General features: G+C 34.5%; 1 protein-coding gene across 1 annotated transcript in view; it reads right to left on the bottom strand.

The window, feature by feature from the left end:
- The window catches only part of LOC138311125 (mitogen-activated protein kinase kinase kinase 13-like), a 101,593-nt gene extending 90,189 nt beyond the window's left edge, over window positions 1-11,404 (bottom strand). Inside the window, exons 1-2 of the mRNA XM_069252571.1 lie at window positions 11,240-11,404; window positions 6,870-6,952 (exon numbers count right to left, since the gene is read on the bottom strand). The gene's annotated coding sequence lies outside the window, so the exon portion shown is untranslated. The remainder of the gene's footprint in view (window positions 1-6,869; window positions 6,953-11,239) is intronic.
- Between the last annotated feature and the right edge of the window lie 3,828 nt (window positions 11,405-15,232).

Raw genomic sequence — 15,232 nt, 5'->3', positions numbered from 1 at the left:
CACTCCAAGTTTCAACTAGTTTAGTAAGAACTCTGGAAAGTCTTTCAACAACTTAGGGTGGTGGCAGGGGGAGTAATTATGAGATAATCTAGTATAGAACTTTATAGAACTCTGCTGAGAAAGTCTTATCAACAACTTAGGGTCTGGTGGCCAGTCTAGGGGGAGATAATCTAGTAAAGAACTCTGCTGAGAAAGTCTTATCAACAACTTAGGGTCTGGTGGCCAGTCTAGGGGAGATAATCTAGTAAAGAACTCTGCTGAGAAAGTCTTATCAACAACTTAGGGTCTGGTGGCCAGTCTAGGGGGAGATAACCTAGTAAAGAACTCTGCTGAGAAAGTCTTATCAACAACTTAGGGTCTGGTGGCCAGTCTAGGGGGAGATAACCTAGTAAAGAACTCTGCTGAGAAAGTCTTATCAACAACTTAGGGTCTGGTGGCCAGTCTAGGGGGAATTTTAAATTTTACTACACCTGATTGTCACAAAGGCTAAACCAGGTCCAGATTCAAAATCGTTACACTTTTACCAACTTTTTTTTCCCCTTTTACCAAAGACTGACTGCACGTTCCATTTGCAGATACAACTGGTACGAACCTGCTGTATCTGTAATGGAACGCACTGTACCAGCAGAACCGAACCCGTACAAGTGGTTCGTTTCAGAAGCGTTCCACTTGTATCCAAGATGGCGGACCCGAGATTCTTCATTTTTCACCAGAATGTTTTCTTTGTTGAAAACAAGGCAGAGCGTATTGATATCTGATAAAATTACATGGATCGTTTATTTCAATGTGTGCTGAAACTATTTAGGTATTATTTTTAAATCCATATCATTGTTCATACCGAAAATACTTAGCTTTTATATTCGAAGCGTATCTTTCATATGGGTGCCGCCATCATGGAAAAATCCAAACGTGTTCCATTTGGCAGTACCGTATCAATTTAGTGCAACTGGTACAAATCCGCAAATGGAACGCACGGTGATAATAAGACACCCTGAGGTGAGTGTACATGTACAAAGTACTCTCCCTCTCTTGTCATGTATTCTGAATGTACCATGATACTTGAGACTTAAGGCATCAAAGTTTAACTGGGGAAGAAAAAGAGGCCCAAAGGGCCTTAACAGTCATCTGATATTTAATGTTTTACAACATATAGTAGCATAAACAGCTGATTGTCCTAGGTCAGTTAGCATTTTTTTTGCTCATTACAGAATTAGTGTCCAAATTGTCTAGTGTGATCTTAACAGGGGTCTTTTGGGTCTTCGAGGGCGAAGATTTTGGAATAATGTTTTATTTCACTGTTTAGTTGAGAAAGAAAAATAAAACAATTATTTAAAGATGCTCTACCGCTGACAAATGATATTTTTCCTCTATCAAAAATAGGAAACAGATGAATTAGTATTTTTCTTCAATAACAAAAGTTACTTACTTTACACTTTTATCGCCATTGATAAGTTTAGACTTCTAAATTTACTACAAGATACCGAAAAAAAATCTGTGGCGCTATGTCCTAAATGGAATGCAATACTGATTGCACATGTACCTAAAGCAAAACAAATTATTTTGTATTGTTTTATGTGTTAATTAGATGTATAAATTCACTATCAAACACCAAATATTGCTCAAATAATGAATATCGTTTATGCTCTGTCAGCGGTGGAGCAACTTAAATCACTACACCAGCCAACCCAAACAGCCTGATATATCTGTTATCAGTGTAATTTATGAAGAAAGGAAGATACCCTCCAAAGCAAACATTTCATTGACCAGGATCGGATAAAAAAGATAACGGCGTCCACAAACTAATAAGTCCTCATGTATACTTTCCTCTTGGATCTGTGCTGGTCATGGTGAAGTGGAATTATTGATATTCATATAACAAACATTGTTATCTCATAGCCATAACTCATTCACCCCTGAATATTCAGAATGGACCATTCCAGCCTTTCAATTAGAAGAGCTCAAAGGTGCCTACAGGGGTGGATGGTGACAATTAAGTGTTTTATCAGGGTAAAATTATTTGACAATTTTTGAAATAAAGTTGCCAGATTTTTCATACATATTCGTGTAAAATTTGATTTTCATATTTAAGAGGAAATAAATTCAGTGTTTGTGTTGAAACTGCACATCTTTTTGGTATAAATCATGATACAACAGTTGGACAAATTGTAACTTTTTTCAGGGTTTGAGACTGAAATCATCATGCAATATTCCGGCTAAATGCTAAAACACTAGAGCTAGAGCTAGAGAAACCACATTGACATCCACCATTTTGAACAATGCACCCATTTTGTTTGTCATGTTTTTTTAGCAATCCCATTCCAAGTTGGCACATTCTAAACATTCTTTAAAATGAATTTAGCTTTGAGATATGACATATATTCAGTGATACAAGACTCTAGCTTCTCCTTAAAATTTATTTCTAGTATGGGAAGGGTTTTCTTCAGTAAAATAAAGTAAGTGATCAATTAGAATACATAAGGATTAACTTGAATATAATTTTTATGTTATGGAGATATAACACAAAAATCTGAGTGTACTCTATTTTATCTTAAATGAATAAATATAATAAAAAAAAAAAAAAAAAATGCAAAAATCTAAAGGAAATCCTGTCTTAACTAGTGCCCACCTCTCTAAAGACTTATAATAATTTCAACAAAATCCAACCTGTGTGTAAAGACCACTTTTGTATAAAGACAATTCTTCCTATAATGTTCATTTATAAGGTGGTCCTTATAGACCGGTTTCAATTTATTTGTTTTTTTTTTTTTTTTTTTTTTTTTTGAAAATATACATATCATTACAGTAAAATCTGCAACCACCTCTGTATATTGACCACCTTCTTAATAAGACCACTTTCCTAGGGTTCAAAATAGCTAGATATGGTTCATGGCTCTTTTTGACCCCTAAATCTACCACATTTGAAATAAGTATTTAGAAATAAAGTTGCTGCTTTTGAAATATTGAATACGCGCCTGATAAAAACTAAATGATATTTTTGTCGACAGAAATTATGTTTTTGCTATATAACCATGGTAACTTTGCATAAATTATGCAAATTTGAAAATTTGGTCAATTTTGGCATACTTTTTGATAGTTTTTCTTTTAAAAGCATTAGAGCACAACCTAGAACAAACTTCATATTTTAAGGGAATTAGCAGACACAAAGAAAACACGTACCATATTGAGAAATATAAAGTTTGTTCTAGAATGCGCTCTATGTTAATTTGATGAAAAACTGCATAAAAAAGGCCAATTTTGATGAAATTTTCACAATTTGCATAATTTATGTACAATAAAAATGGTTGCCATGGCAACTAGAACTGCTATATTACCTAAAAGCTCTATAAAATATGTCAGGTATGTAGTTAATAGTTGAAATGCAAGATTAACATCTTAAAATAACAAGACTTTGAAAAATAGCGGATTGGGGGCCACAAAAGACCCCAAAATGACTTCCGTTCAAGTTTCTTTCAACTAGGCACCCAAAAAAAGAATCACCGAATTCTGATTTATTATTATCAACTAATCCACTCTTTTTCTCTAATTAAGCCAGAAACATATATACATAGAGATTGGAAACTCCTTCTTTGTCTATGTTGACAGGCAGAGGGACCTCCAGTTTATAGGCATTTTCCCTTGGCTAACTACTTCTAAGTATATTCTTTTAAACATGATATTTTTGCATCAACACAAAGTTTAAACATTATATCATGGCTTGATCTGATCAGTTTTCCCAATTGATGTTATTTAATATGATTTTTGAAAGTATGAAAATGAGCAATTTTACCTGGTTTTTCGAAAATCCGGCATTCAAAACCGGAAGTGCATTTTGTTTTATTAATATATACGTTAAAATATTATTTTTTCTTTCCAAAATCGTACTCACACCATCTGAAAATTACTTAACTTTTATAACATATTAAAGTTATTCTGCTGTATTTAACTATTAAAGAGTTTATCTAAAAGCTCCTAGGGACATACAGAGGTACATCTGCCTATCGTAAAAATGGCGAAGTTGCCAATCTCTATGTATATATGTTTCTGATTAAGCTCTCAAAAGATGCCATATAACTTACACAACGCTGTCATGAGCTCTCAAGTCCTATGGGAAGGGAGGCAACTCCTCCAAATATTGAAGCTAACAACATAATCTAACATATGCTTGCTAACTGGGGCCTCTAGATCTGTAAGCCAATGGCTGATCTATACTACCCTGTTAGCCCTTATATCAGACCATGTAACCCATTGTTCGTTCATTAATTTTTTGTGTTTCCATGGTAACCGTTATTGAAACATGTGATAAGTCAAATTATAGACATCCATATGTTACAGCAATTGACCAAGTTTAGCACAAAAGCTTATTGGCTATTTTACAATGGTGTGTAGTGACCTCAAAGGTTACCATGGCAACCAAAATCTTCGCAAAATATCTAGGAGACAGAAAGACAGACACACACACACACCCCCACTTTCCCATCACCTCTAATTCTATAAACAGTGTGGTCTGCATTTAATTATATACCGTATTCGACCCAATAAGCGCCCGTGTCCCCATAAGCGCCTTTCCTCCATTTTGAAGCCTTGATTTCAATTGCCCAGGCAAAAATAAAGACAAAAACTTCACAAAACTGTATAGGTTTGCAATAACTTCGTTCTTATTAGCACCTTTTCATTTTTTAAATGCCCTGGGCGCTTATTGGGTCGAATACGGTATATATATATATTTGCTAAATACATAAAGCCTATAAGACCACACAAAGTAACCACATGACAACATCTGTGACGTAGGTTGTGTTGTATCACCGCATACTTTATGTTAATTGAACATAGGTAAACTTTTACCTACACAAACTACTATTGTAACAGGCATAATAATCATTAACTTACGTCTTAACCTCAACCTGGTGGATATATTAACACATTTAACCTCTGACCTTTCTGCGACCTACTGACCCAGCCAGAAATGATATTTTTGTCGACAGAAAGTATGTTTTTTGCTATATAACCATGGTAACTTTGCATAAATTATGCAGATTTGAAAATTTGGTCAATTTTGGCATATTTTTTGATAGTTTTTCTTTTTTTAAAGCATTAGAGCACAACCTAGAACAAACTTCATATTTTAAGGGAATTAGCAGACACGAAGAATACATCATATTGAGAAATGTAAAGTTTGTTCTAGAATGCGCTCTATTTAATTAGATGAAAAACTGCATTAAAAAGGCCAATTTTGATGAAATTTTCACAATTTGCATAATTTATGTATAATAAAAATGGTTGCCATGGCAACTAGAACTGCTAAATTACCTAAAAGCTCTATAAAATATGTCAGGTATGTAGTTAATAGTTGAAATGCAAGATTAACATCTTAAAATAACAAGACTTTGAAAATTAGCGGATTGGGGGCCACAAAAGACCCCAAAATGACTTCTGTTCAAGTTTCTTTCAATAATGCACCCAAAAGAAGAATCATCGAATTCTGATTTATTATTATCAACTATTCCACTCTTTTTCTCTAATTATGCTCGCAAAAGATGCCATATAACTTGGATTTTTGTTAATATATATGTATTGAGATACACAGCGCTGTCATGTTCCGACCTTACACGTATCAGAATCAGCTCTCAAGTCCTAGCTATGGAAAGGGAGGCAACTCCTCCAAATATTGAAGCTAACAACATAATCTAACATATGCTTGCTAACTAAGTGGGGCCGCCAGATCTGTAAACCAATGGCTAATTTATACTACCTCCCTGTTAGCCCTTATATCAGACCATGGTAACCCATTGTACCTCCATTAATTTCTTTTGTTTCCATGGTAACCATTATTGAATCATGTCAAATTATAGACATCCATATGTTACAACAATTGACCAAGTTTAGCACAAAAGCTTATTGGCTATTTTACAATGGTGTGTGGTGACCTCAAAGGTTACCGTGGCAACCAAAATCTTCGCAAAATATCTAGGAGACAGAAAGACATACAAGCAAATCACTACTACTGTCCAAACACATACACACACCCCACTTTCCCATCCCCTCTAATTCTATAAACAGTGTGGTCTGCATTTAATCATAAACCGTATTCGACCCAATAAACGCCCGTGTCCCCATAAGCGCCTTTCCTCCATTTTGAAGCCTTGATTTCAATTGCCCAGGCATAAATAAAGACAAAAAACTTCACAAAACTGTATTGGTTTGCAATAACATCGTCTTATTAGCACCTTTTCATTTTTTAAACGCCCTGGGAGCTTATTGGATCGAATACGGTATATATATATATTGCTAAATACATAAAGCCTATAAGACCACAAAGTAACCCACATGACAACATCTGTGATGTAGGTTGTGTTGTATCACCGTATACTTTATGTTAATTGAACATAGGTAAACTTTTACCTGCACAAACTACTATTGTAACAGGCATAATAATCATTAACTTACGTCTTAACCTCAACCTGGTGGATATATTAACACATTTAACCTCTGACCTTTCTGCGACCTACTGACCCAGCCAGAAAAATATTTTACTGACACATTTCCACAAAGGCTGATGTCACCAAAAGATATCAGCTAAAACTTATATCACATATAGCTGATTGATTTCATACACACAGGAAATATCCATCACATACATTTTATTGATTACTTTAAGATCTAAAAAAAAAAATCTGAATACATGAATAAGTTACTTTGAGTAAATTTAACTTATATCTACTTTAAATTCTCACATTACAAAAACATTTTTTTTAAACCACAAACAAAAAAAAAATAATAAAAGTTCCATATATCAAAGCAATGGCATCATTTCTTTGCTCCATTTCTTTCTATATTGACATCCAATCAAGATCTTATGATAAATTACCTACCTTTAACTTTCAATTTTGACCAAGAGTCACATCACCCATCATCTATGGTACACTATTCTGGTTATTAATCATGATGAGCTAGTCTGTAATAAAATAAAACTGTGATTTAGTGCTTGTATAAAATATTATTTTATATAGATTTGGGGGCCAAAAAGGGCACAAATTATACATTGTCCTTAAAACTGAACTTTATATTTGATTATCTCCCCTTATATTGTAATTTAATAAACAATATATTTAAGCTATAGATTCGTGTGCAGATACTTTATAAATTTCCAGTTATATAATTTAAGACATCTGTAATATACTATTTGATTTTATGATTATACTTTAAACAAATGGTATTTTTTCGCTGTCGAAACCAGGAGTAGACGAATAAGTATTTTCTTGAGTTGCAAAAGTTACTTACTTTATACCATTACCACCATGGAAAAGTTTGAGTTTCTAATTTTACTTCACGATAAAAATATCAAAAATAAATTAATTTGCATCCCAAAACAATGCCATGGCACTATGTTCTATATGGAATGAAGTACTGATTGCACATGCACCAAAAGCAAATTATATTATTTTACATTATTTTTTTAGTTTATTAGATATATAAATACACAATTACTGTTCAAATGATGAGTATGGTTTATAATCTGTCGGCTGTGGAGCATCTTTAAAAAGAAACTCAACTGTAGTTCATTATTAAAACAGATCTGTGCGTGTACTGGTAATTAATCTAAAAAAAAATGCTAATGATAAAATTTATAAAATGTGCATTAAAAATAAATTTACTCCTTATAATGGAGAGCTAATTATGATATAGCATAGATTTATGCATTAATTTTTAAGTATTATGGAAAGCAACAAAACATATCCTACGTTAAATTATGATTAATAAATGCAATACGTATATATACAAAATGTACCTAATTACAACTGTACATGTATATCCTTCTAATGCAGAGCTAATTATGATATAGCGAGCTTAAATAATGCATTATTTACTACCATATATAAATTTAACAAATATCCAACATTATAAATGATATTCATCATTTGAACAATAATTGGTGTTTAATCGTGTATATATATGTCTAATTAACACAAAAAATAATATAAGAATAATTTATTTTACCTTTAGTGCATGAACAATCAATAGTTCATTCCATATAGGATATACATGTAGCGCTATGGAATTTTTTCGGGATGCAATTAATTATTTTTCATATTTTTAACTGGAAGTCAAATTAAAAGCTCAAACTTTTCAGTGGTGGTAACGGTGTAAAGTAAGTAACTTTTGTAACTTAAGAAAAACACTTAATCGTCTGCTCCTGTTTTTGATTGTGAAAAAATATCATTTGTCAGCGGTGGAGCATCTTTAAATTATGATATACAAATGCAATATTTGCCTAGTTTCAATTTAAGCATATATATATATAAAATGTACCTATAAATATTACAACTGTATATGTATATGTTCTACTAATGAAGAGCTAATTATAATATAACGAGCTTGATTAATGCATTAAATATCATGTAAATTAAAGAAATATCCTAAATCAAATTATAATTTACAAATCAATACAATACATTGTACTTGCCTTTTCAATTTAGGTATATATATATACAACACAAAGCTAATCTCAACTGTGTATGTAGACATGCACACCTGTAAAATTCACACCTGACTTCCAGCCCTCTATATGATGCTATGGCCTTGATCAGAACACAAGAGACAACACCCAAATTTGTAACTCACCTGTTGAAGCTATTTATAGAAATGACCTAAACAGCTTAAAATCAGAGCAAGATTTTACTAAAACTTTTAAAGTCTGATCTCATTCAGATTTTGATGAGGGGTTTCACACTGAAAGGGCTCCACCCAAATACCAGCTATAGGGCTACTGTACATACATAATGTAGTGGTCCCCAAATAAAATGAGTCACTGTATTTAGTTAAGGTACCTGGGACAGGTGAAAGCTTTGCTATGTTCCGACCATATGACTAACTTTTAGGGGAACAAATCTGCTCAAATTTATTTTATGCACTATTTCTGCCTTATTGGTAAAATCTGGACAGTTGTATTATGCGAAAAATATGTTTCCCTGCATAAATTTCATTTAAAACCAAAGCAATTAAAAAAAAATGTTTTTTTTATAATGTACATAATGTCATTATCTTCAGTTATTCTAGGTTGCATGGAGAAGAGAGAAGAATTTGATAGAAAGAATGCAATTAGAACAGTTAGGTTTTTTTTCAAATTACGTTTTTATATATTTGTACACAATAAAATGCATGTAACTTTATTTTTGTCATTCTAGCCTTTTTGTTTTTTATAAACGTTTTATAAGTATGTACATTACATTTGCTATAACAACACTTTGATTTTCAATTTTCATAAGATCTGAATACATACATGTATTAAATTTGCATGCAAGACTATAAAAATTTAAAATGAAATGTATTTTACTCTAATTCAACTTATAGAATAATTTCTTACTAGGGGCACAAATTTGAAACTCTTGGACACATACAGCTATAGTTAATGAATATAGAAGGTTGAAACAAATTAAGAATCAGAAATATACATCAGAAATGTACGTGTGTCCATGAATATGAAGATAAACATTTCAACAATGGATGAGTAACAAGGTTAACGGTCAGCTGAGATTTGTGACATGGTATCTAGACAGGATGTACATTGTACCTGTATGTGACTCATTAGCTAGTACAGATACCGGCTACTCAAGTGGCTGGTCATCTTACATAACTCTCAATGATAAACTGTATATCAGATTTCAGATTTCAGATTTTATTTCACTCTCAGACATACAAGTATGTAACAGGAGGTCACTATACATAATGTAAACATACAAGTATATTGGGCCCATAGCGCAACACCGCTCAATCAATAGTTTTTCAAATTTTTTCAAAAACTTACATATATTTGTCAGAAGTAATGTTACATATAGTAAACAGGCCTTTCATTTTGATAACACTGTGGTTTCTATAATAGTAACTTGGTATATACATTTCTCGTAAACGTTTCACCATTTCATTACTGCATTGAAACAAATAATGATATTCATTTCTAATATCAGTAAAACATAGATTACAAGTTCTATTTACTTCAGAGGTCCCAGTCCATCTTCCAGTTTCTATAGGTAAGTGCATGTTCGAGGTTCTGAATTTTATGATGATTTGTCTATCTATTGGCTTTAGTTTCACAATACATATAGTATATCATACTGGTGACATGCACATGTGTGAAATTCTGATAATACTCCTTTATTTTTTCTTTATTCATAATTTTTACACTTTTTATTGAATTTCTTGATTTTATCAATGCATGTAATGTCTTATATCGATAATTACAACCAAATTTGGCACATACATTTTGTACTTTTATAGAAAACTGCATGTTTATTTTAATTAATTTTTCATTCATTCTGTAATTTTTTCTGAAAACCTTTAATTGTCTTAATAACAATCAATGCTGTTTGCTCAACATTTGATTTCATGGTAGTAACAAAGAAGAAGTAACAGTAAGTACGGCCAAAAAAAATGTCTGTTTAGGGTTCCATATTGGCAAAAAAGATAAGGTCGATAGCCACAGGTCGTGAGGTTTTTTTTATTATGTCTTTCACTCTAAAATAATGGGTTGGAACCAGAGTCTGAGGTGGAAGTCTCAACTCTTTACTAAAAAAATCCTAGAAAAGTGGAGAAAAAAACTTAGGGTCGGGGGTTAAAAATTAGGGTCGGTCGGGTAACATATTATTTTTTTTGGCCTAAGTTTTATAAGTGCAGAAACATAATTATTATCTCTTAATATAGGCCTAAGCCTACATGTAAGTAATCTGTGACACTTATATGTGTATATATATACAATGTATATGTGTAGGTGATGTACTTTAATGATGAGATGGCGCTTTGCTTTTTGTACAAATGTATGTAGCCTCCCAAAATATACAGTCATTCACATGAACCAATCGAGTAGGCAATAGAACGGCAAAATAATTCCCAACTAAATGTATGACACTGTCAGTGAGTTACACGTATATAGTACATACAATGTACATGTAGACAATTTCATCATAGTAGCCTACTGTAATACATGTACAATGTATGTAATGTACATACAGAATCCTTTGTTTGCAAACGATAAAATGGCAACATTATACAATTTCCGGATATTGACAGTGGACACATGAGAACACAATTTACAAAACAAACTAAACTTGTTCTAGATGTGTTCCTATTCAATATTCGGGGATGAGTCATGACAGCTAGCTGAACGATGGAAAACACCGGCTATTTTCGTTACTACCAAATTTCTGACGTGGTGACTATAAATAGAATCATTTAACATTGAACTTACCGGTAAACAAGGAGATTTCGATGATGACAGCTATGTTGTTCGACATCAAACTATATTGGAGAGATGTTGTAATTATTTAACACAAATTTGATATATCAATATAAAATAAATACCAATAAACGGCGATCATTTCTACTGTATCGTTTTAGACCGATATCGTTCACGTTTTGCCTGTACATACACACAGCAGATGGTGTGATATTCACTTATCTGCCCCTTATTAAACAGGTAAAAAATGATACCAAAGTTATATCCATGACTAAAATGGAGTATCGGGACTCACAAGGTGTTAAGAATAAATTAATGAAATGTAAGAAATAGAAAGAGCCATCATTAGACGACACATCATGTGTTTAATAACTCCACAGCAGATCATTACAGGGGGGTAAAACAGACTATTATAACAGCGATCTCTCCCGCTGGCCAGTCGGGAACCTTCGGCACTTTCCTTAAACGAGAAATATATGCCCGAGGAGTTCCGATTGTCCCGCTGGCTTGAAACAGTTACTTCCCCTATTTGAGCAGGTGAAATCGGCAACTTTGCTTTATCCGATGACCGACAACGAGCTCGAGACCGTACGTCATGTGTATATGATATAAAAGGACCTCTTTCACGAACAATGGAAATTTGCCCACGAACCAATTTTATCAAAACTAAACGTTGTATGTAGCAACAATTCCAGTCTGCTTTCACACAAGAACAGAATACAACCATACCTGACAAAGGACCTTCACCACACCCAATTATGCCAGACATCCAAATAACACAACAGGGCATACACAAACTACTGAACAATATATACCCGCATAAAGCAACTGGCCCCGACAACATTCATGGCAGAATATTGAAAGAACTCAAAGACATCACAGCTCCAATCCTTACAAAAATATTTACGTGCTCACTCACCACAGGAACACTTCCCCACGACTGGAAACACGCAAATGTCAATCCCATTTACAAAAAAGGCGACAAATACAATCCCGCAAACTACAGACCTATATCACTCACATGCATCGCATGCAAATTAATGGAACATAAAATCACCAGCGCCACCATGTCACATATCTGGAAAACAACAACATACTTTACGACAAACAACACGGCTTTAGACCTTCCAGATCGTGCGAAACCCAACTGGCCACATTCATACACGACCTCACACAAAACCACAACAACAACACGCAGACAGACATCATAATCATGGACTTTGCAAAAGCCTTTGACAAAGTACCACACAAACGCCTTCAGTACAAACTCAAATACTACGGCATCACAGGTAACACACATGCATGGAATAACAGATTTTCTTTCACATCGCACCCAGACAGTAATACTTGAGGGCAAACACTCACACAAAATACCAGTAACATCCGGAGTCCCTCAAGGAACCTGTCTGGGCCCCATACTTTTCTTAATATATATCAACGACCTACATGAATACATGAAACACAGCACCCTTAGACTTTTCGCAGACGATAGTATCATTCACAAGACCATGCACTAACCAGAAGACACACAGAAACTACAACACGACCTTGACAATGCAGGACAATGGGAACACGACTGGCTAATACAATTTCACCCCGACAAGTGCAACGTCATCTCCACTACCACCAAACGCAACAAAATCCACCACAACTACACTCTCCATAACCACTCACTTGAACACGTCAAACACAGTAAAACTTAGGCCTCACACTACAAAACAACCTCCAATGGGACAAACACATTAACAACATCACCGCAAATGCAAACAGAACACTAGGTTTCCTAAAACGAAACCTCACAATCAATTCACCACACATAAAAGAACACGCATATAAAGCACTTGTTAGACCCAAACTAGAGTACTGCTCCTCTATCTGGGGCCCACACAATACTGGCCAAATACAACAAATAGAAAAAAATTCAACGCAGAGCAGCAAGATATGTACACAACAGATATCATAACACTTCCTTAGTCTCAGACATGTTATACACACTCCAATGGCCAACACTACAAACACGCCGTCTACAATCACGACTCATCCTCCAATATAAAATCACACACCATCTCGTTGCCATCAACCCAGAACAATACCTAACACCTGTAGACACCCGCACTAGACACACACATCCCTATGCATACACACACATCGCAGCCACAAAGGATACATTTAAGTACTCCTTTTTCCCCACTCACCATCACACACTGGAATCTTCTCCCTGTGGCAACAGTACAAAACACTACACTGGAAGGCTTCAAGGCAAACATAAACAACGTAGCCCTTGAAGCCCCCACTCACAAATAAACACCTCTTTTCTATCATGTTTTTAACCTACCTACTTTTATCTATTCCAGCACCAGAAGAGGAAAAAAATGCACTTTATATAACCCCTTTCCCCACGCCACTGAGCCGATCACCTCACCTAAAATCGTCAATATTGACGGATGGTGATACACCAAAGAAGAACATTTATGCAAACCCTTGAAATACGTTTACAAAATTCAAAAAGTCACAGGGGCCTGTGCTATGGTCAAATTAAAATTGCTCTGTAAAGGTGTAGGACAGGGTTCCGTTTTTAATCCAAAACAATATCAAAATCATTTTTTTTATATCGTCCAACTGTATTTTTTCTGAAGAGTATAAATGTTTACATACTATGATCAAAAGTATGAAGACAAGTTGTAACTAATGAAATCTTGGCTACATTTCTAAGACATACAGAAAATGTCAATTGTTTGGTGTTATTTTCGGCCATGTCAATTATATTAGCAAAGAATATTCACACACTTCCAGTCTGACTGCACCAAAAAAATATTTAAGTTGGCTCATTACCTGGAGTAAGCATTGTGAAAATTTGAGAAAATTAAAGGTCGTAATGAGGCAAGGTCTTTTTTGGCAATATTACACCATGGTCGCACCACGGCCTTTTTCAATCATAAAATTGAGAAAACTATGGTGGCTGATTACGGCCATCTCGTGTTGTTGTGTTGTCGCCTTGTCGTGTTGTCGCCTTGTCGAGTTGTCGCGGTCTCAAACTGCGACAACCCGAGATTTAACAGTTAAAATGTCGACTTGTCGCGTTTTCGAACCGCGACAAGTCGACAACACGACAAGACGACAAGTCGACAACACGACAAATCGACATTTCAAACACGCTAATTAGCGCTAACAGAATATCGTGTTGTCGCGGTAAAATGTCGACTTGTTGTGTTGTCGAGTTGTTGTGTTGTCGACTTGTCGTGTTGTCGAGTTGTCGACTTGTCGCCTTCCTGTTACTCATGCGCAAATCATATGAAATAGCCACTATCTTTGAATATAAAAAACTGAAGTCAGTGCTTGTACCATAGACCATATTGGTGGCATATTTCTGCCATCGAGTTGCCGACTTACGACTTAATGATGTCGACATAATTAAGGCATTTAGTCGACATCATATCGGAAGATGTCGACATAAACAGAAGAATATGTCGACTTACCACATGAACCTGCCCACATAATGATTCCAAGATAATCATGTAGAAAGTCGGTAACTCGGCGATTAATCGTGTTTATGCTCGGGTGTGACACCGACTTGTCAGTTATTGATGTCACATCTAAACTAAAAGATGTCGACATATGGTCTTGAAAGTGGAATTCAAAGGCCATCCTTTCATAGGGCACTGTGAAAATGCAGCAAGGCGCCATACAGCAGAGTTCGACGTTGATTTTGTTAATTCGGAAAAGTTTTTATATATTTGATTACAAAATTAAAAATTGTGATCCTGCATATTCCGGCCATGCAGCTGTAGCCTGCGTGTACGTACACATTGTAGCTGTTAGTCCGAGCTGAGGAAGTTAGAGTGCAAAAGGACTCTGCTTTGTACAACGAATTTCCATCCCCTTGGCCATAATCATTTATTAATATATATAACCGTGGGTTGAAAATTCGTTTAAAAGCTGTGTGTGTGCTTTGTGGATTAGCATTCGTACTAAGTCCATGTGGTACATGTACATACCGTACTATAC

The sequence above is a fragment of the Argopecten irradians genome, chromosome 16 (genome assembly GCF_041381155.1).
Source record: "Argopecten irradians isolate NY chromosome 16, Ai_NY, whole genome shotgun sequence".
Classification (NCBI taxonomy): Eukaryota; Metazoa; Mollusca; class Bivalvia; order Pectinida; family Pectinidae; genus Argopecten; species Argopecten irradians.
The sequence above is the reverse complement of the archived record's forward strand: the minus strand, read 5'-3'. Positions and strand labels throughout refer to the sequence as shown.